At 40.7% G+C, this 23944-nt stretch overlaps 1 protein-coding gene and 1 long non-coding RNA gene across 8 annotated transcripts in view; one reads left to right on the top strand and one right to left on the bottom strand.

The window, feature by feature from the left end:
• LPP (LIM domain containing preferred translocation partner in lipoma) overlaps positions 1–23944 on the bottom strand; it is a 745809-nt gene that overhangs the window by 546391 nt on the left and 175474 nt on the right. For all 7 annotated transcript variants that reach the window (XM_027538411.1, XM_027538415.1, XM_027538413.1 and 4 more), the window contains one exon: positions 17557–17620. The gene's annotated coding sequence lies outside the window, so the exon portion shown is untranslated. The remainder of the gene's footprint in view (positions 1–17556; positions 17621–23944) is intronic.
• Positions 4341–14691, top strand: LOC113890865. Its single transcript, XR_003510617.1, has 3 exons — positions 4341–7939; positions 13008–13144; positions 14414–14691. It is a non-coding gene; the product is annotated as an uncharacterized LOC113890865 (long non-coding RNA).

The following is a 23944-nucleotide window of genomic DNA, read 5'->3' on the forward strand; positions in this document are numbered from 1 at the left end:
GGGGTCATCTATGTGCCTAGAGTTGACTTCCAGAGAGATGAAGATGGCAGTTATTGGTTATGCTTTTTCATCTTCCCATTCATTACCTTACTCTCCATGTCCTCCTCTTCCTCCACAAGCCCCTTCCCTTCCCTGTTCCCCGATGCACAGTTTTGAAAAGAATCTGCTAAAACTAAACTGATCTTTTCAAAACAGTGAACTGATCATTCAGTGAACTGATGCCTTCTTTTTCACCACCTTGTGCATCGGTGCCTCTATTCCATCGTCCATTCTATTTACTTAGAAAGCATCCCCCTTTATCAAAATCCCATTCATTCAAGGCCAACCCCAAGAACTCCTTAATCCCCTCCCCTTCACCCCAGTTAGAGGTGATCATTCTTTTTCTTCTCTGAATTTTCTCAACAAGTTTCTATTTTCTATTTAGATTAAAGCTATTTTGTGCTTTCTCACCTTCAGTAGTTGGTTCACCTTTCCCTAAAACTTTCAACCTACCTATCATCTTGTTTCAGCCTCATAACATGCTGGGAAGAACAGGCCAGTATAATTATACCAACAGTACAGAGACAACATACCATAGTGATTAAGACAGCTGAAGACAGACTACCTGAGTTCAAGTCCTGAGTTTTACCTTTCATGAACTACGACCTTGGATAAGTTGTGTAACATCTCTGGATCTCAATTTTTCATTTGTGAAATGGTGGTAATAACAATACCTTCCTCAGAGGGTGGTTGTGAGGATTCAGTGAGTTAACAAAGTGCTCAGAATAATGCCTAACTCAGTAAGTATTTAGTAAAACTCCCAGAGAGTTTAGAAGTGGCCAGATCAGAATTTTCCAGGTAATATCATGATAGTTTCTCAATAAGGGCTATCTTTCAGTATTGCTCATTCATTCAGTAAATATTTACTGAGCTCATGGATGAGTCAGGAGTGACTCTAGGCAACTGGAGTCAGAGAAGAAGCATGACAAGGCTCTCAATTCTGGTCCTTATGGTCCAGCAAGGAGATAAAGAAGAGAGGCAGAGGTAGCCCATGGAAAAGTAAAGTAAATAAACAAGAGAGCAAACGTGCTGTTGTTATTTTGGCTTGCCCTCATGTCATCCTCTCCATCCCTTGAATATGTATTTTTATATTAGTCTATTTTAACCAAGACTATGAAGAAGGCTGAGCACCAAAGAATTGATGCTTTTGAACTGTGGTGTTGGAGAAGACTCTTGAGAGTCCCTTGGACTGCAAGGAGATCCAACCAGTCCATTCTAAAGGAGATCAGCCCTGGGTGTTCTTTGGAAGGAATGATGCTAAAGCTGAAACTCCAGTACTTTGGCCACCTCATGCCAAGAGTTGACTCATTGGAAAAGACTCTTATGCTGGGAGGGATTGGGGGCAGGAGGAGAAGGGGACGACAGAGGATGAGATGGCTGGATGGCATCACTGACTCGATGGACGTGAGTCTGAGTAAACTCCAGGAGTTGGTGATGGACAGGGAGGCCTGGCGTGCTGCAATTCATGGGGTCGCAAAGAGTCAGACACGACTGAGAGACTGAACTGAACTGAACTGACACACAAAATGGGGCTTCCCTGGTGGCTCAGCAGTAAAGAATCTGCCTGAAATACAAGAGACCTGGGTTCAGTCCCTGGGTTGGGAGGATACCCTGGAAGAGGGCATGGCAACCCACTCCAGTACCCTTGCCTAGAGAATCCCACAGACAGAGGAGCTTGGCAGGCTGCAGTCTAAATGGTCACACAGAGTCAGACACGACTGAAGTGACTCAGCAGCAGCAGCAACAACACACAAAATACTTTCTGTTCCATTGAAAACTCTATTTCTAGAGTTCAACATTAGTTTAGAGCAGTTTGCCTCATCTCACCAGATCCTTCAAGGAACAAGTCAGGAATCACTCCTGGGTTTTTTCTAATTATTCTAAACACTTATTTTGGGTCATACGTCCCCCCTAGCCCTATAAACCTAGGTGCATCCCCAGTGGCTGATACGTGACTTAATAAAAGAACATTCTGTCTTGGCACTCACACTGTTTTTATGAATTCTGTTACCAAAGGGGAATTTCACCATAAGAAAGTGTCACAATAGAATTGTAGATTTGATTATCCTCTTCCTTCACAATTTCAGATATTAGGAGAATTAAAACAATCCCATAATTTGATCCCTGAGGAAATTTGAAAATGATGCTTCTGAATGTCTACCAAAGTAGACATTAACCCTCCTTCCCATTTTTAGGATGCTTTTATATCTATGAGGTATATTTTTCCTGATTTGATTTTATTATGTTCACACTTAAAGGCTTTTCTAAAGTCTTACTAAGTCATGCCCCTTGACCATTTGTCATTCTTACAGTCTCTTCCTTGATTTGTAATGCACAACTTTTTATTTCCCTACCGCATCATTCTGGGAAATATACATAGGAATATGCCCTACATAGTGGATCAAGATGGTGGTGGTTGCACGTGTATGGGGTAGAAGGAGGGAGGATAAACAGTGAACTAAAATATCAAGTTGTGGGTGCCCAGCCTCCTCCCCAAACTGTCTGAAATGTTCCAGTTTAAGGAATAACATTCACATCCTTGACCAGAAACAGACAAAATACTTGCCAAAACTTCTTTATTTTCTTTTGTCTGAACTTGCTCTAAATGATAGTTTTTGCTGATGTAAAAATCTGCTCAATTGGAAAATAAGTTTACTAAGACCAAAATGATGCAAGGATTAAAATCAGACATAGATATGACCTCAGTTAGTGGCTCTTCCCTCAAATCTCACAATGCAGAAGGCTTTGCCATTGTAAGGTCTTCCATGGAGGCTGCATGGGTGTATAGGCAGAACCTAAGGCCAGATGAGTCAAGATCTGCTGGTGCGATTGCCATGTGATTTCTCAGGAAATGGGCCGCAGAACCAGAGAATGCTGACGCTAGATCACCTAGTAGAGTGGCTGCCAACAGGTGGGCAGGTTGGTTTTTTAAGCAGCAGAACCTTTTACTTAGATGAAATAGTGCATGCTCAGTCACTCAGTCATGTCCGACTCTTTGTAACCCAATGGATTGCAGCCCATCAGGCTCCTCTGTCCATGGGATTCTCCAGGCAAGAATACTGGAGTGGGTTGCCATTTCCTCTTTCAAAATGAAATATTATGTACAACTAAAAACAGATGTAAGATTGGGTTGCTCAGGTAGAAGGGCCTGGATTCCTCACCACTTTCCCCGTACCCTATCATCTGAGGTCACACATCCACCCAGAGCTCTGGACTCCTTGAAGGCATGCATTTAAAAATTCACTAGTCTAATCTAATTTCAATCTTAACAATTCTTCAGAGGAAGTTGAGACCCAAAGACTGAGTGTGATCCATATATCCAGAACTAGTAAGAAGCATAGCCACACTTCAGAGAGAAACCATGCTGCCTCTTCCCATATATATGGTATTTATGTTCTAGGATTCTGTTCTTTTATTAGGATGAAGAAGTTAGTATAATCAATGTGCCAAGCAAAATTCAAAAATGTACCCAAGGTCAAAGAGTAAGGACATCTAAATTATACCTTGAGAAACCCAGCTTGGAAAAAAACAAAACAGCTATTCTATTAAGGTTTCATGTGATGGTTTTGCAGTGAAAACAACAAAATTACAGTAGGGGATTTTTTTTTTTTTCTTCTAGCTTCTATACATAAATGTGTCAGGCACAAAATCAAACTACTCTGAAATGATGTTAAATCCATTCAGCTTTAAGTAGAGGAAAACATAGCAGCATTTGTGTGAGGTGTGGGAGACACGTAACCCAAATGTGTTCCCTGGGTTAGTAACTTGAACTTGGAATTCACTGAAAAAGTGTGAGGAGCCTACAAGAAAGAGCACCAAGCAGAAAACATTGTGAGACACGTTTGATATAATAGTCATATGATTAACAAACTGTCACATCAAACTTTCCCGCAACGTGGGAACACTTTGACACTTCATATTTTTAAAACTGACATTTTGATTCATTACTGTAAATAGCATGTTGGGTTAAATATTGTGACAAGGAACAGATCATATATATATGATTGTATATATATGTACATATATAGTCACTCTATATATTATATGTGTATATTTTTCCTAGCTGTGTAACATTTTAGAATATATGCAACCTTTTCTTACAGTGACAGTTTGAGCCAGTATGTAAACAGGCTATTGCACTACTTAACTATCCATTTTTCTTGCAAGTAGGCAGATGGATTTCTAAAGTAATTCCACAGAAAGTCTATGAAGCAGAGGGATTTCAAAAGTAATAGAATGACTTCTACAGAAATTCTGAATAAGTCTATTGACTCCAGGCAAAAGATGTTACCAAAGTTGTTTTGATTTACTGCACTTGGGTTCACAAAATCATTATCACAAACATGTACAAAACATTTCTCTTATCTTCAAGGTGCTCCCAATCTACTTAAACAAAAAGACACACACATATGCAGTTCTAAAGCAAGGCAGATTGCTTCACATATGCAAGTGCTGCTTCTTTTTCTCCTTTCCTTTATTTATATAGTGTGTATGTGCATTGCTTATAATAAATAACATGTTTTCTAAGCCATTGTTCAGTGTAAACTGATTCAATCAAATTAAGCAAAGTATGGGCATTGGTGGGGGCTGAAGTAATTTGGAAAGTTTGAAAGAATACTCAGATTCCCAAGCCAAGCTTTCTTCACAAAGAAAATATACAGATACTATTTGGTTTCCATCTAACACCAAAACATACACTCTTTTGACTTTTCACTTTACCTACAGCTCTAAAACAAAAGATAAGTTATCCATCCCCCTAATCATCCAAGTTTTGATTTCAATTTTCTCTGGTAATTCCGAAGTTATTATATACTTTCAAGTATAGACAACTTTATAAAAAGACTGAGCTAATCTCACACATACACCACTACAGAAATAGATTCCAAGCTTATTTGTTTTATGTATTCAACTTTCTCTCTGGACATTATACCATTATTATTCAACTCATTCTCCTCCTTAAACACCTGGAACGTTAGACACAAAAGGAAACATGTGATCTATATATATATATCAAGATATTATGCTCACTACTGATAAGCTTTGCTTACTGAAATTTAAATTAGAAAACTGTGGTCTTCCGAAGCACATACATAAAAAACAAAGATGGCTCCACATTTATGCTTTTTTTCAGAAAGGATGCAGGGTGTTATCAGCCAAATGCATCCAAATCTGATGAGTGTTAGGAAAGCATAAAGTATATCATCTTATGAATATGGCAAATATTGAAAAATATCTGCAAAACATCGATACCAACCAAAACCTAGACTTCAGCTACAGCATCAAAAAATTCTTGCATCCTTCATTTGTAACCAAAAACAAGGTCTGACTTTGTTCACAGCTCAATTAGTCAATTCATTTAGGGCAGAAGGCCTTTTTCATTCATATTCTGGATGGATCCAAATGTATTAAAAGTTCAAAGAGTATTACATACCATTTCAAAGTTTATTTCAAACTAAGCAAATTAAAGAATACAGAAATGTGTTATTTTTCCCTTGGCTTACAGAGAAAAAATTAAAAAAAAAAAAAAATCAGCCCGAGGTGGTCCAAAGCATAATAAGTCACTGTTTCAAATCCGAGAATTCATATTTACTTTTCTAAACTCTTAAGAGGTAGGTTATAACCTTAAAAGGCTGGAACTCCTCAATGGAAGGGTGAACCACTGTCTATGGAACAATCACCCCTCCATAAGTACTGGGGTAGAGTAGAAGTAACATAACATTTGAAGACAGACAATCTAGAGGCAAATCAAATTTCACCATTTACTCTTTCAGTTGGAGCAGGTCACGCGTCTTTCACTTCTTCATTGTTAAATGAGAATAATACTTGACAGTGTATTCAGTTTCGTGAAGGTTAACTAAGAAATCTCACTGAATCTAAACTGATGAGACGATTATTCCCCCAAATCTTTATTTGGCAATGTGCACCATCTGTTGGGCTTCCTGGTGGCTCAGACGGTAAAAAATTCACCTGTAATGCAGGAGACTCAGGTTCGATCCCTGGGTTAGGAAGGTCCCCTAGAGAAGGGAATGGCTACCCACTCCATCAATTAATAAAAATGTTGAGGCCATCTAAATTCGACTAAGTTCAATTCAACAAAAATTTACTGGATGCTCATCATATGTGATATAGGTCTCTGCCAGATGTCATGACTGGAGAGAGGGAGGGTAGGAGGGATGAGGAGAAGGGAGAAGGGAGGAGGGTCCATGTGACTCACAGTTTCTGTCTCCTGAGATCCTCCTATCATGTGGAGAAGAGAGCATTTCACATATGAAATCTCTAAAGAATACTCAACACTGTATAATAAAGTATCCCAAAGACAGTGGTGCTGACAATGGCTTTTAATGGTAGTGTTTTGTGAAGTCTAATATGAGGTTAGGGAAGGGTTCAGAGCAACAGAGAACATGACCTTGTTATTCCCCTGCTTCTGTAAGCATCTATTTCTCCGTGGACCAACCTGTGGAACCTGATAGAAAAGAGTCTCTTCGAGCGGGCTGAGGGGCACTTAGGGCATTTACTCTGGCCTCTGTCGCCCCCAGAGGCCTCTTGGTAACCCTCTTTTCCTCATTCCTCTCTCTTCACTCCCTCTGCCCATTCCTGGGGACATGGATGTACCCAGGCCTATCTCCTCTCCATCCACAGCCATCAGGGCTGAAAAGGGCCCTCAGGCAAGGGAAAGAGTGGCACAATGGGAGCATTAGAGAATCTGGAGACCCAAGCTCCTGCCTCAGCCTTGTCCCTACTTCACTCTGCGACCTTGAACAAGTCCCTTTCACTCAATAGGCTCAGTATCCTCCTCATCAAAGGACACTAGAGGATATTTAACAGCCTTTCTTGTTCCTAAACGTTCAAAGTCTGTGTCCTGACCTACAGCTTCCAACAGTTTCCAAGTCACAACTGGGGGGCCCACCAGTTCCAGGGCTCCTGGAGGGGCTCTGACATGACCACATCAACGGTTTCTATTGTGGGGAAGGTCAGGGACTCCTTCAGAAAATAGCTGATCTAAACAGAGCCCAAGGAGTGTCATGGCAACACTGCTTGCAAGCTGCCAGAGGTAGGGAGGAAAAGCAGCCAAGATGCATGTGCAGCTGCCACATTTCAGAACAGCACTCAAACCTCGTTAATATCATCTTGCCTAATACCGAGTTGCATAGATCAGAAGCTATTTTTACTGTGTATTTAACAGATTTGTGTCCTGTCTTCCCTGCCAGCATTTTACAGTCCAGTCCAGGGGAGTCTGCCATCGGACAGCCTTTGGGACCTGAGGCCACCCAGGGTTAATTCAGGAGAGGGAGAGAGCGGGTGAAGAAGAATGAATAGGAGTGATAGAAAAATAGACTCAGTGGGGCTGGAGGCCAAGGGAGAGGCAGGAGTAAGACGCAACCAGAACAAGTACAATCCAGTACTACCAACCCCCAAGCGGGAGGAAGGAAAGTCTCATCCCTCCAAAGACAGGGATGCATGTGTAGAGGAGAGGAGCGAGCACTCAATCTTCTCTTACACTCCAGGAAACACAGGTTTTCCCACCACAGTTCTGATCGTTGTCCCCCATCAGTTACCCTTAGAACAGCTGAGAGTGCAAAGAGCCCTCTCCCCATCAGGCCAAATTCTATCCACCACCATGCACTCTTCAGTGTTTACAGCAAAGGGCTTTGGTTAAATGCCCTGTTTACAACCTGTCTCCCATGCGCAGGGGGTGGGGGAATTCTCGCTTATGATGATTGACTAAACCAAACGATGTGAAAGCACCTGCCATGGGCCTGTCACGTGGTACATCACAGGAGACACCGGTTAAGCGTCTGCTTGCTTCCCTCTGGTTCATGCGGCAGCAGCGTCACGTGCACCACCTTTACTCCCAAAGTTCTCCATCGAAAGAAGGAACCCGGCCAACACTCGTCGAAGGGTGAGTAGGAGCTCAGGCCCCAGCCACCCCTCTCCTGCTTGATCAGATGAGGGTGCCACTCTCAGACCCACCACTCACGGGGCAGATACAGCAAAGTAAGCCATTTCTTCCCTGGGGCGGAGCTCAACTAGACAGTGAATTTTTAAATTCCTTTCCCATTCTGAAATTCTATAAATCTCTAAGTCTCATATCCATCTCAAAAACAAGCACCAAGAAGAGGGGAAAACGGTTGAAGAACACAGTTGTTTCTTTATCAGGAATGATATGGGCAGTGCTGTGCCAGAAGTGAAAGGGAATTCAGAGAAGCAGAATATAGTCCCTAGATTCAGAACCCTCATAATACATGGATAAGGGGTGGGAGATAAGAGGAAACATTAAAGGGTGACAATACAAAATAAACAAAGTCCAACGCTAACTGAGCCAAAGGGTGGAGAGACATGGCTCCCCTAGGTTGAGGGATGTGTCCTGGTTGTTCAGGCAGGAAAGCAAAGCCCACACAGGCAAAGTGGAAGAAGGAAGCATTTTATAAGAGTGGAATGGTCTCCACTGGAAGGGTCAAAAGGTATGCAAAATGGTGAAATATCTCATTTGTTTGATGTTGCAGATTATTTTAAAATTCTGTTTCACACATTAAAGGCTAGAATAATAATGGTCATCCCAGCCACTCATCATTTTAATGCCCTGGGGGGTCACAGAGAGAGTGATGAAGTCAGAAATAAGACACATGGGTTCTGGACCCTGCTCCATCGCCACTGTGAGTGACCGACCTTTAGCTAAATGCTTATCTGGCTTTAGGATGGGAGATAGGGTAGGTCTTGGGAGATGCTGTAGCCTCAAGACCAACTGGAGGTCTTGAGGCTTCTTGAGAACCAAATTGTCCAAAGGGTACACTCTGCAGATGAGGAGACAGGTCTGCCAGAAAAGAAGTGCTTTCTCTCAACTACACATTTCTGTCATCTGTGCCCAGTTCTCTGGGCAGGGATGGTATTCACCTGCTTCTGGGGACTTGCCTCAAGCTGATTCTTGCCTGCCAGAGCATCCCCCTGAAGCCCCTGTAATATCTCATCAAAGTCCACTCAATCATCCTTCAAAGCCAATTGCAGCCCCTGCTTTTATAAGAAACCTCCTGTAGCAAGAACTCCCACATTCTCTCACTCACGAAGTCTCATCTTTGAGCCCACACATCACACTGAGTCCTGGCTGGCCCTGCATCAAGTTCGTCTCCATACACCTGCCACCTCCCTCCTTCCATGTCTTAGTGAGCCACCTTTCTCCGTAGGTGCTAAGTAAATGCTGCTTAAGTCAGGTTAATCTGCACCTCGGTTTTCTGACTCTCAGCCAAGTACCTTCTCAAACATAGCATGCTGTCTCTAACTGTCACAAGCCTGGATCACCAGAGTGGCCAAAAAGAGTTTCAACCACCTCCCAATCCATCAAGCCATTTACCAGATCCACAAACACAGTAAGAGAGAAGAGACATAAAGAAAAGGAGAGGAGGAGCATGCCCTACGATGATAAACAGCCCCGAGCAGACCTGCACTTAATCACCATTCTGGTTTCACAGGGAGGAATCTGCAGTGCAGATACTCAGTAGGGGGCCCAGAAGTCTCCCAGATGGTCCTCAGTGGAGCAAGGAGGTCCAAGGACGCTATGGCAAACCATCGGGTGAACAAAGTCTCTATACCCAACCATCAGCTGGGCAGGACCTTTTGGCCCACTGCAGAGAGAGAGAAACATCTGGAAAGGAGGAACATGGCAGCCCCCTGATGGTAAAGGTTTTATAGTGAGTGACACTCCACCAGTAACATCGGAGTGAAAACACGGCAGAAAGATTTATGAGGCAGAGCTGTGTAACTCCAGAGGCAACCTAAGGCACACATCAGATGGGAATTTTAAATAATCCCTCCAAACACACGAGGACTCAGATGCCAGCGCACGCGGGGATGGCCCCAGCCAGACAGCAAAGGCATACTGGCACCGCCAGAATTTGTCCATTCACCAATATGCTTCCCGAAAAATGCCCATATGCTTTCTTTTAGCTTCCATATGCTTTTTTAGCAAGGAAACTAAAATATTTCATTAGTTTTGAGTAATTAATAATTACTTATTTCACAATAGTCTCCCTCATTAAAAAATGAAAATAACTGATTAAGCTGCAGGATCCTGGCTTTCAACTCAAGCTTTTTTCTTTTTTTTTTTTTTAATTCCTCCCCTTTAGGAATTGAGTAATAGAGTAAAACAGCCAGCGTGGAAATACTGGCACTATGGGGAATGAAGAGTTATGGTCCACACAGCCCAGCATTCCTCTTGACTGAGGCATGGTGGTGTGATGAAAAGAACACAGACTTTAGGAGTCCAAAGCCTGGGATCCAATCCCAGTTTGACCCCTGGTGAATACTACTTCTGGGGAAATGAAGGGCGTTGAAAAGATAAAGCCTGCTGGATTCCTGCAACCCAGCCTTCCACTGCTCCTAGGGAGCTGCTTGACAAGGGCTCCCTCCTGTCTCTCCAGGCATGGGGAAGGCTTGCCCCAGAATACTGGTTCCAACCTTGTCAATGTCGGCAGAGGCCTATGGGCAACAGACTCAGAACTGGTCTTCAGTGGAAAAACTGCTTCGCAAACTCTAATGAGCCTAGAACTACCTGGGAAATCTTATTAAAATGCAGGTTCTGATCAGGAGGTCTGGAATGGGACCTGAGGCCTGCATTTCTAAGGAGCTCCCAGGTGATGCTTACATTCCTGGCCTTCAGACCAAATTCCGAGAAGCAACAAAATGAAAAGTATCAAAACGAAGCTGGGAAGTAGAATCTGTAGAATAGGATACATGTACCTGTCCCCACTCCAGTATTCTTTCTTACCTGGAGAATCCCATGGACAGAGGAGCCTGATGGGCTACAGTCCACAGGGTCACACAGAGTCGACATGACTGAAGCGACTTAGCACACACGCACACCTATCTCCTTGGGCCATAATAAGGACTCTTAAGCATATGTGAGATAACACCTCAGCATGGTGTACAGCACAATGGTATTTCACTTATCCTCACAACAGTTCTGCCAATAGGGTCTGATTTTCATTTTACAGACAACAAAACTGAGATCCAAAAAAATCAAGTTATACTTCCAAGGTTATATAGTTAATAACACTTAATTCTCAATCCAGTGTCAAGTGGGGGCATGAACCCCCAGGAAGACAGGAAATTTAAGGCGCTATTACTGGAGAGCACTGGTATGAAGTCTGGTTCTCGCTCTGCTATCAACCCGCTGCTGCCCCTTCTCTGGGCCTCATCTTCCCACCCGAAGGTGTTGCCTCTGACAACCTCGAAGGCCTCTTCCATGTCTAACACCAGCCTTCATTCTCAGGGCTCCCACACAGACTCACAGTGGGTCACCAGGCACTGAGATTAGCTTCACACATGTGGCAGTCATTACCTCTTGGCACGATCCAAATTCTCGCTGCTCACATCTGCATTTGTGCTGATCTGTGCACGGCCAGAAGTCTATCTCTGGTAAAAATCCCACGCTCAATATAACAGGGAGAAAACAACAAACGGATTCCCCAAAGCATTGAAATTCCAACTCAGTTGATAACTTGCAGTGCGATCAGGGCTCTATGACTCTGTAATCACCACCTCCTCCTGCACTCACTCACAAAACTGAAGACTCTCAGACCACTAACCTGATCCAAGTATGCAAGAAAAGAGAAAACATGAGTTATTTATAATGCCGTTTAGACAACTGCCCAACTTTTTTTATCCTGCCTTAAGATACCAGAAGAGCATTTAATTAATGAATTATCATATAAAAGATGCAGGATATATGAGTTTGTCCCTCTTTAAACTCCCAGAGCACACATTCACTGTACTCCTCAGGGGCCCACTGACTATTTTTTACTAGGAATTTCTATAGGTTATAGAACAGTTTCATTGCCCCTATTCACATTCATTGTTATCTCTTGTGTGTGTGCATGCTAAGTCACTTCAGTCATGTCTGATTCTTTGTGATCCTGTGGGCCCTAGCCTGCTAGGCGTCTCTGTCCATAGGATTCTCCAGGCAAGAATACTGAGTAGGCTGCCATGCCCTTCTCCAGGGGATCTTTCCAACCCAGGAATGGAACCCACATGTCTTATGTTTCCTGCATTGGCATGCAGGTTCCTTACCACGAGCGCCACCTGGGAAGCCTGTTACCTCTAGATGCAGTCACGTATTTTCAAGAAGATCTAGACTGATTCCAGACTTTGCATTCATTTGCTATATGACATTAGGCAAACTATGCAATCTCTCTGGGCTCAGTTTCTGCATATGAAAAGTGGGAAAAATATTTTTTTTATTTTATGAGATTCAGTGAAATGATATATTAAAATTGATAGCGATTAGCAGATTCTGGGTTAAATGTACATTTGTGTGATAGAGTGAATAAATGAATAAAGTGAGCAGAGTAAGAGTTTGAATATTAAAACATCACTCAACAGTTTGAAATATATAAATGCCCAGAGTCACACTCATAAATGAGTCTGACACTCAGAGCAAAACAATAGGTGAACTGTGGGAGAAATCCAACAGCAAAGGAAATATGTGTTATCAAAATGTCATGTCAGACTTCCCACACTGAAAAACATCTTTTGTTTAACCTAGAACCTAGGTATGGCCTTTAGAGAGTTTACAAACCTCGTGAAATTGTAGACAACATTCTATACAGATGTGTATTTTCTATTTCACAGATTCCAAATATTCCATAATCCTCTCCCTTAGCACTAAACACACACACACGCAAATTAATAATGACTGCCTTAGGCAAGTCCCTTGACAGAGGGATCTGCCAATGAGAGAGAAAAAGTTTACTTAATGAAACAAGGCTGAAAGATACAAGCATGCGGTTTAGGAAGTACGAGCGGTGGACGTATTCATGATGAGCACTCCAAACCAGAGAAAGGAGCTCTGAATCTAAGACTCAGCTTGGCTAAAATCTTGCTACAGGACCTTAGGAAAGTCAGAGACTCAGGATCAAGATTCTGGGAACCTTTGACATCCTCTGTTTCATCCTCCTCCTCCTCTTTCCATCTCACAGATGGAGAAACTGAGGTTCAGAGGAAGGAAGGTCATGCCTTCACCAAAGTCACAGCAAATAAGGTAAAGCCAGGATTTGAACCTCAGACCCAGTAAAATGATTTCCACTCTCTGTACATCAGTATTATGAAGTACAAGGTAAGTGTTTAGACCCAGTTGCCTCTAAGTTATCTTCCAGCTGATGGATAATTATTGCTGTCTTCTCTGGACCTGGAAATCTCATGAAAACATTAGTTTGGTTTTGGAAAAGATCATTCCAGCTGTTCCTCAGTCCCAGCCCAGTCCCACAAGAGCAAGGCAGAAAGAAGGTCTCAAAGGATGAGAGATGTTGCTATTAATCTTATGTAACACAGCAACTGGGAACCACAGGCCTTGAACTAGATTTCACTGTGTTGGCTATTACTCTCCTGTCCTCCTTCATATTAATCCTGCATCTGTCTTCTCTTTATTGATGTTCCCAACTATGCACAGCACACAGCCAGTTAGGAACTCATCCTAAGCTTCCTATAATTCAATGGATTAGAAAAGGACAGTAGGAAACAGTGGTGATGTCAGGGTCAAGAAGAACTGCAAGGGAACCACAGACTCCTAACAAACACAGAGAGCAGAGGCAGCCAGAATCATCTATCTCATGCTTCACAGAATGAACGAAAAGGTATGCCATCCACATATTTGAAGGGCATCTCATATCCCTGAGTTGGCAATGTGATTGGTTTTGCCTGAAAGATAATGTCCTTTTAAATGTTGGGAAGAGAAACGACATTTCACATATAGAGATTCCTTTCCTAAAACAGCAACTAAGGAGTCAGAAGAAAGAATTCTAGCCCAGGATCTGCCACTAGTACCTCAGACAAATCAGATTCCCTCCCTGAGCCCAAAATTTCCATCTCTGAAATGAAAGGATTTGGCTAAATTGGTTCTTTTTTAATTTTTATTATTGGAGTATAGTTGCTTTACAATGTTGTGTTACTTTCTGTTGTACAGCAAAGTGAATCCGTTCTACATATATATACAGCCCCTCTTTTTTAGATATCCTTCTCACTTAGAACAATGAGTAGAGATGCCTGTGCTGAACAGTAGGTTCTCATTATCATTTTTTTTTATTTAAATTTATTTATTTTAATTGGAGGCTAATTACTTTACAATTTTGTATTGGTTTTGCCATACATCAACATGATTCCGCCACAGATGTATACTTTAGTAATCTATTCTATACATAGTAGTGTATATATGTCAATCCTAACCTCCCAATTCATCCCTCCCCATCTCCCCTACTTGGTATCTGTATGTTTGCTCTCTACATCTGTGTCTCCATTTCTTCTTTGCAAATAAATTCATTTGTAAAATTTTGTCTAGACTGGTTCTCAATGCCCCCTCTGTCTTTGATATTCTGACCTCTCCTTACAGGTCACTGACGCAATCCCAGAAAAGTCAAACAACAGAAGAGGAACCTCTTTATATGGCTAGTTGAGAAGTTTACCAGAGCCTCTAAAACTGAGACCGAAATTATGGAGCAGAAAAACATAGAGGAAAATGGACTTTTTTGATTTCTAACTAGAAAATGAATGTTGCTAGGGTAGACACAACCAATGCCTAAATGTCCAATCACTGTCCAATCTAAAATTCAAATCATTAACTGCCTTTCAGGTATGTAAAAGAATTAAAAGCTAAAAAAACAATTTTCACACTAGACTCTCTATGACTTTGGAAAAGTAGCAGCAGGAGGAAGAAAGAACTGACCAAGAAATAAAACCATAGCAATTAACATTGGGATATTTAACTAGAAATAACACCATGACCAACTGGTCTAACTCTATCTATTGTCAGATGCTGAAATAGACCTCAAAGAGGGAAAATGACTTGCCCAAGGTGATACAGTCAGAGCTGGGAGTAGAAATAGATTCTCATGACACCTGGTTCATAGAACATAATCCATAATGCTTTACTTCACTCCCGCAAACAATGAGATTCTATTCAGGTAACTAAGAACATAATTTCACTTGTAACTACTGTCTCTAACTCCACCTCAAATAACAATAGCTGATTTATTTGATTTAAGGCAGACTAGAGCTGTTTCCATCAAATTATAATAACCAATTCACTCTAGCAATAGAGACAAGTCTGTGAGAATTAATTGGGCATTATTCATCCTTGCTAATGAATCACCCCATGGAAAACAAGGATAATCAACGGTCTACCAAAGGCCAGAAGCTTGTTCTTACTCAAGTAAGATCTTCCCTGTTAAAGAACATTGGGTATCAGCTCTAAATAGTAAACAGGGTATACAGTTTCAGATTCCATGAAGTACAGCTTTAAATAGATTTGGTTTGGAAGTGGGACAGGGAACACACCGCAGTCAGTGGATCAACGTTGAAAGCCGAGAAAAACAATGATTACACTCATTAAGTGGGTACCTGTTGACACAGCTACCGTCAAGCCTAATTATTTATTTAAACTGTTATTCTTTCTTCATTACTGACACTGACATCAATTATTACCATAAGATTATTTTAAATTTCTGTAGTATGCTCTCAGAATATTTACTTCTCTATCATCCAAAGGCTATCTGAGAAGTTTTTATCCTTTTTTCCTCACCAAATCCACTTAAATAATTTTAAAAGATAGATGAATAGATAGATAGATAATAGATGACTGATAATAGATGATAGATAATACACAGATGATAGATATATACAAAATTCCTTTCTCAAGAGCAGTTTTTCATAACCTTTCCAGCCTTGCTTAAACTCTTCTTTGTACATTCAAATTAGTTTCAGTGGGGAAGCAGGGGCATAGTTAACCACTTTTCAAAAAGTATTTTATTAATATTTAACAATTTGCATTTGGAGGAAAGTTAATATAAAACCTGTAGCTTCTAAATGAACAAACAGATCTCTGTCTAACAGAGCTACCAAAAATTATGCTATCACCTGTCTACAGTACATTCTTTTCTGACGTGTTATCCCTGAAAATACATCAAGTATATAAGAAAGGATTTTTTTTGCAGGGGCATTTTATAGACTAGAGAGGAACAAAAAGATGGACAGGAGCCATTCCTATATTTTTGGCTACCATCTTTTTTTTTTAGTAACTCTTCTTATAGAAACGAGTATAAAATCTAAATACCACAAATGGCATATAGGTCTGATCTGCTCATAGAAGAGTTTCACAGTCTATACGTTCCCTCACTGGCCTTGCTCATACATGATCTCTTCTTATTCGATGTATATGATGAGTGTTAGCTTTGAAAACCATATTAATGTGACACCAAAATTTTCACTCATTTATAAATTGCAACTCCTGCAAATATGAGGCAGTACCAACAAACCTCAATTTGCTCAGAGGCCTGTATAATTAAAATTATGTTTAAATTACTATATATAAAATAGATAACTAATAAGGACCTACTATATAGCACAGGGAATTCTACTCAGCACTCTGCAATGGCCTATATAGTAAGAGAATCTAAAAAAGAACAGATATATGTGTATGTATAATTTATTCACTTGGCTGTACACTTGAAACTAACAGAACATTGTAAATCAACTAGACTCCAACACACTAAAAAAATATATATATATGTTCAAGATCATGTAAAGAAAATACCAAAGAGATAATCAAAGTATTCATCAGAAGAAATGTTTACAGAACTTTCAATACTGATATCAAATCTTCCACAAAGGTGCTATCCTATAGGGCCTGCAGTTAGGAACACCATAGTGACTACTTCGCCTCTTTTTGGCTAAGACTTCCAGAAGATTACAGAGAACACAGCAGAGTTAGCTGGGAAGTACAGATATCAACTGGTTATCTGCAGAAGAAAACACACATCTTGCAAATTTTAAAATTTTTATGCTTTCTTAAACACATAAAACAAATTTTATGCTTTCTTATTTTTATTTTAAACTGGTCTCCATTTTCTTGACAAACTCAAGAAGAATGAAATCTTCTGCCAAGTTCTAATTCATTTACACTGGTTCCCCAAGACAGTGGAATGCAGGTACCATAGGTCCTGGGTTTCAAAAGACTAACTCATTTCCTGTATTTGTAAGGGTTTTGTTGTTGTGATAGCCTTAGATTATGTCCTTTAGAGATGTTTTGGGAGCAGGTAAGAGGCAGTGACAGACGCTACTAGTAGTTTGACTCCTTCAGAGCCAGGTAACAGTGGCAGCGTAGTGTAGTGAGAAATGCACCCCATCAATGACCAGGAAACTGGAGAAAGCCCTCCTGCTACATACTAGCTGGGGATTTAAGAAGGCACTAGATAAGAACGTCCTTGGACATGGCGTACTATAGACACTTCAATACTTGCATGTTACCAAAATACTTCTCTGCTTCAGGTATGAAGCTTCAAAAAGCTGGAATTAAAAAGGAAATCAAATCAAGGAAACATAAAAGGGAAAGGAAGCACTTCACTGCCTTGGCCATGTTTCAGGTTTTGGTGCTCCTGGAATACCTTCATATTTCTTCTGTTGGGAGTGAAATCTACCTTAAACACTACAGATGCCTATTAGCATTTCATAAATGTGATGATACCAAGCCCCTCTTACCTTGGACAGCTCGTTCTTGGAATGATCAGTGGACACAAGGGTCAGCAAACTGCAATGCTAGTGTCTGTAAACAAAACAGGGAAAAGTTACTCTTAGCTTGCAAGCTCTATTTATTCATTAATAATCATAAACTCTTCTATATATACAGCAGTTTCTGGTTTCACAAAACACTTTCACATTCATTATCTCATTTTAGTCCATGTCAACTTGGTAAAGAAGCAGGAAGAGATTATTCTATCACTTTATAGGTGAGGAAACAAAAGCTCACAGAGGATAAGGAGGATGAGAAAGGAACCAATATCTCTCTCATGGTTAAATTCACAAATGTGAATATATATTATTTTCCTCATTTTACAGATGCAAAAACTGAAGTCAAAAAAGGTAGGTAACTTGCCCAAGACGGCACAGTACAATACATGCCAAGATGAGAGTTTGTACCCTCTGAGCTCTGCCTGTTCATCCAGTGGGCTTTCCTTTACATCCAGAATATTAGGTAAGGAAAATATGAGGACAGACAACTCATTGACTTGATCCACCAGACTTAGTGAAGGAGGAAATAATTAGATAAAACCAGTTATTTGATTGACATGAGGAAGTGGGGAAAACACAGGATTTAGAGCCAGTCAGACCTGTCTGCCTCTTACCAATGGCCTTAGGCAAGTTACTTAAACCCCCAAGTGTCAATTTCTTTATATGTAAATGAGACATATAATACCCACTTCACAGCCAAAGATGAGTTAAACTTTTGGGGGGAAGATTTTCCTCCATTATTTCATATATATAAGCATTGATGGGGTGGTCAACAAAATGGTATACAAAAATTCCTTCCTATAAGCACATGCTTATATGATCAAAGAATAATGTTCTAAGCACACAAGAATAGAGGGTATCTCTGGGTTGGGTATTTCCTTGATTCATGTCTCTAGTTTTGAAATACCATAGTATTTATCTGTGTCAATCTACATGACTTCACCTACCAGCATCACAAAGAACTTTTGTTCCATGTGACAAAGCCTCAAAATTGAAGAATCATGTATCCCCTCAACCCAAAAAGCAAAAGAAACTGCTTTAGGGGAAAGCCTGAGGATTTATCACAGGTCAGTCTAAAGTCTGTGCCTGTATCATGCTTTAGGTTCAGAAAAATGGAGCGTCCAATAGGACTGCAAGAACAAGGGGTCAGTTTTAACACAGGGATAGATTTGTTGAGAAGCAAAGCAGATGGTGACTGCAGCCATGAAATTAAAAGACGCTTACTCCTTGGAAGGAAAGTTATGACCAACCTAGATAGCATATTCAAAAGCAGAGACATTACTTTGCCAACAAAGGTCTGTCTAGTCAAGGCTATGGTTTTTCCAGTAGTCACGTATGGATGTGAGAGTTGGACTGTGAAGAAGGCTGAGCGCCGAAGAATTGATGCTTTTGAACTGTGGTGTTGGAGAAGACTCTTGAGAGTCCCTTGGACTGCAAGGGGATCCAACCAGTCCATTCTGAAGGAGATCAGCCCTGGGATTTCTTTGGAAGGGATGATGCTAAAGCTGAAACTCCAGTACTTTGGCCACCTCAAGTGAAGAGTTGACTCATTGGAAAAGACTCTGATGCTGGGAGGGATTGAGGGCAGGAGGAGAAGGGGACGACAGAGAATGAGATGGCTGGATGGCATCACTGACTCGATGGACGTGAGTCTGAGTGAACTCCGGGAGTTGGTGAGGGACAGGGAGGCCTGGTGTGCTGCGATTCATGGGGTCGCAAAGAGTCGGACACAACTGAGCAACTGAACTGAACTGAACTGAAAGATCTCTCAGGACCTCCCTGGTGGCTCAAACAGTAAAGCATCTGTCTACAATGCGGGAGACCTGGGTTCAATCCCTGGGTCAGGAAGATTCCCTGGAGAAGGAAATGGCAACCCACTCCAGTACTCTTGCCTAGAAAATCCTATGAATGGAGGAGCCTGGTGTCCATGAGGTCGCAAAGAGTCGGACACAACTGAGCAATTTCACTTCACTTTCAAAGATGTCTCAGAAGTTTTATTAACATATCCCATTTTCATATAGGGGCCTAAATCAGATGATTAGGAATACAGCATGGTTGATATTAAATTCTGTGAGAAATTATTGCCATATGCCACCAAAATAAAAATATTAATCATCTGTAATACTATAGTTTATAGTTTGAAAAATATTTCATGATCATGTTATCTCAAATCATCCTTAACATAACCCCAATGAAACCGTATTACCCCAATTTTACTGATCAGGAAGCCAAACTTCAACCATCACATGGTTAATATGAAACATATAAAAGTTTATCCTCGGATCTTGATCCCCAAAGGAGTAAGGACGCTTCTACTACACGATGCAGCCTCCCAGTTGGGAGCACTCTATTTGGAAGGAAAGGTAAAGTGAGCATATAGCCTGTAAAAGTCTACTGTCAAGGGGCCAAGGCACATTTAGTACTGAGTCCTGCTTCACTAGCAAGTGAAAGGAGAGAGACTTCGCATCTGTGGTCTAACCAGAAGGTGACACATTACTAAGCTGAGGGAGTGTTCGATGCAGGGTTACCATCAACACTTTCTCAGCTCTCCCCAGTGAAGTTTCAGAGACGTGACATCCTTGGGCAAGCTATCGAAACACAAGCCACAGAAACAATACAAGGCTGTACCACTAAATTTTCGTAAAGGGGTCTGCATCAGTAAGTTTCATCTCACACTGTAGAAGAGCTAAAACCTTCTAGCTAAGAAGTTCACCATCCTCTTCTCACACGGTTTGAGTGGCACGTGTCCTCAGTAACTCGAGTATTTTCTGATGCAGTGGAGTTCTCCTCTAGACCCATAAAGACATCTGGGACAAGTGACAAATCCAGTGACAAATCCTCTGTGGATTTTATGACTGCGGACCCAAAACCTGGCGAGGATGCATCCTTTGTCAAATCACCCAACCCATCACTCTCAAGAAAACCCTTCTCATTTCCAGAAGCAATTTCAACAAAAAAAAAACTTGTATGATCAACCTCTAACTTAAAAAACTTTAACACATTAATTAGGATCAAAGCAAAATAAGAATCAAGAAACTGAGAGCTGGGACTAGTATAAAATAGTTGATCATTTCTACTGTATTTGGGGGAGAAACTGGAGAGAACAATGGAGCCAAAGGGGGAGGGGATAAAAAGTGAAAGGAAAGAAAATGATGAAGAATAAGGAAAAAAGAAGAGAGGAATGGGAGGTCAGGAGAAATGAAGAAAGAAGAGATAAAAACAGGTTTTCCAATAACCACAGTAGCCTCTGGATCGACCACTCCACCCCTGAACAATTTTAGACAACAGAACTCTAGGTGAAAAAAAAAAAAAAAAAAACTCTAAGTGATGATCTTGACATTATGAAGAAAAATTCCAACCAACTGGCCTGAGAATCACTAAGGCCAATGTATGGATGCCCCTTAATATTTGATATTTAACAAGTGCTGTAGTACAAATAAGCAACTGACAGAGCCTTGTAAAAACGCTCTAAGCAAATAAACTGAAGTGTCTTCAGTCCCGTAATGCCAGACGTTTATTCTGAACAAGGGGTGCTATCTTAAAAAGAACAGTAGACTGGGAATTGAGGACCTTGGTTCTGGTTTTAGTGCTACAATTCCCAAATCTTTTCAATTAGAAGTTGTATGAGATTTACATTTTTCTGTTTCTCTTTCCATGAATCTTGACCATCAGTTCAGTTCAGTTCAGTTAAGTCGCTCGGTCGTGTCCGACTCTTTGTGACCCCATGAATCCCAGCACGCCAGGCCTCCCTGTCCATCACCAACTCCCGGAGTTCACTCAAACTCACGTCCATCAAGTCGGTGATGCCATCCAGCCATCTCATCCTCTGTTGTCCCCTTTTCCTCCTGCCCCCAATCCCTTCCAGCATCTTGACCATGGCTATCCCTAAACCACTGTGGAAAAGCCAAACATTATTTTGTCTAGACTGTGCATTTCGGTAAGTTTTATGAATTGATAAAGGTGGTGGTGAGACGATAACTTGTAAATTAAACAACATCATAATCTTAAACATGATTATTAGGAAGTGTGACCCCAAAAGTAATCGAAATGTGAGATCAGGCCAAAGGTATTAAATGACAAACATGGAATGTCCTCCACTCCCAACATCAAATCCCACATGAAGAACATTTTTAAATGATACCTTAAGACACTTATCAAGAATACAACGTACTCTGTGGCTTATGAACAATTTGGTTGTCTCATTAAAGTAATGTTTGCCAGTATTTAATTGCTTCCCTCCCTGATTTTAATTTCCTCAGCTGTCAGCATCTATCAAAGACACTGAGATCTTCTGACATCCTGGCTGATTGTGTTGAAATTAATCAGATTTTTAAAAAGTAAATTGCTTTGGCCTAAAGGTAATGCTCATCTTCTTCGTGTGATATTTATAAGGGTTCTATCAACAGAACTTATAATCTAGAAATTAAATCAGAGGCTTTAGGAATCCAAAGCAAAAATGTAAGTAGCTCACAAATTTCCGGCACTGGACTTCAGAAGACCAGTGCTTTAAAAAATCCAATCAACAAGTGTTTATTGAACATACAGCACTTAGCAGCAGTCACTACTGGGTAAACAGACAGAAGGAAGACGTGTAGCTTAGAGGAGGAAATGGCAACCCACTCCAGTATTCTTGCCAGGATAATCCCATGGAAAGAAGAGCCTGGCGGGCTACAGCCCATGGGGTGGCAAACAGTCGGACAAGATTAAACAACTGAGCATGCGAGACATGCAGCTGCCTCAGAAAGTTTAAGAAACAAGTGAAAATTACTTACTTAAGCTGAATTGACTGTGACAAAGTAGTTCACAATCTGGTCACTCGAAAAGTACACTTATTGTGTTTTCAGTTGTGATCAGATATATACATTATTCTTTCACATGAATTAATGATTTTACTCTTCACCTAATCCAATGAGGGGAAATAGTTAGTAATAGTTGCAATATCTCCGTTTGGCAAGTGACAAACCTGACCTCAGAGTGGAAAAGAGACTTTTTCCTAGATACCTGGTAACGGGCAAAGCTGGTTTATGATCTAAATAAAATCAGATAATACAGCATGATCACTTTGAAATAAAGAGAAAAAATTCTTTGCAAATCCTCCACACATAATTATTCAGTGCTAATTCTTGTCTAATATCTATCAGTAATAGTGTTTAAGATACTCGCTGAGGAAACCCACAAGCCATTCTATAAGAAGTAAATGAAATGATAGATAGAGAAAGACTTTGTAAAGTGTCCTAGCATTATGAGATTATTTTTATGAATTTATGTCATTATTCCTACTTTGGAATATAGAAATATGTATGCATTCATGCAGTAATTAGGTCCCAAACACTGGTTCTAAGGCCCCAAAACTAAACAAGAAAAAAACAAAAAAAGGCAAATGTTGCATGTATGCAATTCTGGGAAGCAGGGGGAGAGAAGCCAAGGATAACACACAGAATTTAGAAGCTGGCTTTATAACCAAAACCCTAGTATAGGTCTTATATTTCCAGTGGACTCTAAGCTCTTACCAAGCCTTTAAGTGTCTCTCTTGCTATAAAGCTTCGCCTGACCCAAAAGCATTTGATGAAGCAGCCTTTGTAAAGACAAACGTAATGCCTAGTTTCATGTATAGATCACTAAAATTGACACCGGGGCTTCCCAGGTAGCTCAGCAGTAAAAAAAAAAAACCCCACCTGCAAAGCAGGAGATGCAGGTTCAGTTCTTGGGCTGAGGAGATCCCCTAGAGGGAAAAAAAAAAAAAAAAATGGCAACTAACTCCAGTATTCTTGCTGTGAAATCTCACAGACAGAGGAGCCTGGTGGGCTATAGTCCATGGAGTCGCAAGAGTGGGACACGACTGAGCAACTGAACAACAACAAAATTACCACACTGTTTTATAACTTTTCCTCGGTTGTGTTTCTTGAAGAAAATACCCTGTCGAACTCAGTTTCTTGAAACCAAACCCCAAATCCAGAATCTGATCCTTAGTAAGTACTCAAGAAAATGTTTACTGAATGACTGAATGAACAAATAATAAAAGTGTTTCACATAACTCCTATAGCATTAAGCTCATTACATGCCACATAACAAGAGGTTAGTAAGTGTAGGGTGAATTTAAATTAATTGAACAGTTAATGTAAAAAAAAGTGTATTGTTTAACGAAATGATTCTAGAAGCTACTAAGTGAGTGGTTCAGTGAAGAGTTAAGTAACCTGCAATGGCCCAGCCATCATTAACCCAGTACAGGGGTGAAGAAATGTTTTTCACAGTAAGAATAATAAAGGCTGAAGATATGAATAGAAATACAGGCAGGAGCTGAGAAAATTAATGTAGAAAACAATGATTGTCAAGAAAACCATGCTAAGTGATACCAAAT

This window comes from Bos indicus x Bos taurus, chromosome 1 (assembly GCF_003369695.1).
Source record: "Bos indicus x Bos taurus breed Angus x Brahman F1 hybrid chromosome 1, Bos_hybrid_MaternalHap_v2.0, whole genome shotgun sequence".
NCBI classification, from domain to species: domain Eukaryota; kingdom Metazoa; phylum Chordata; class Mammalia; order Artiodactyla; family Bovidae; genus Bos; species Bos indicus x Bos taurus.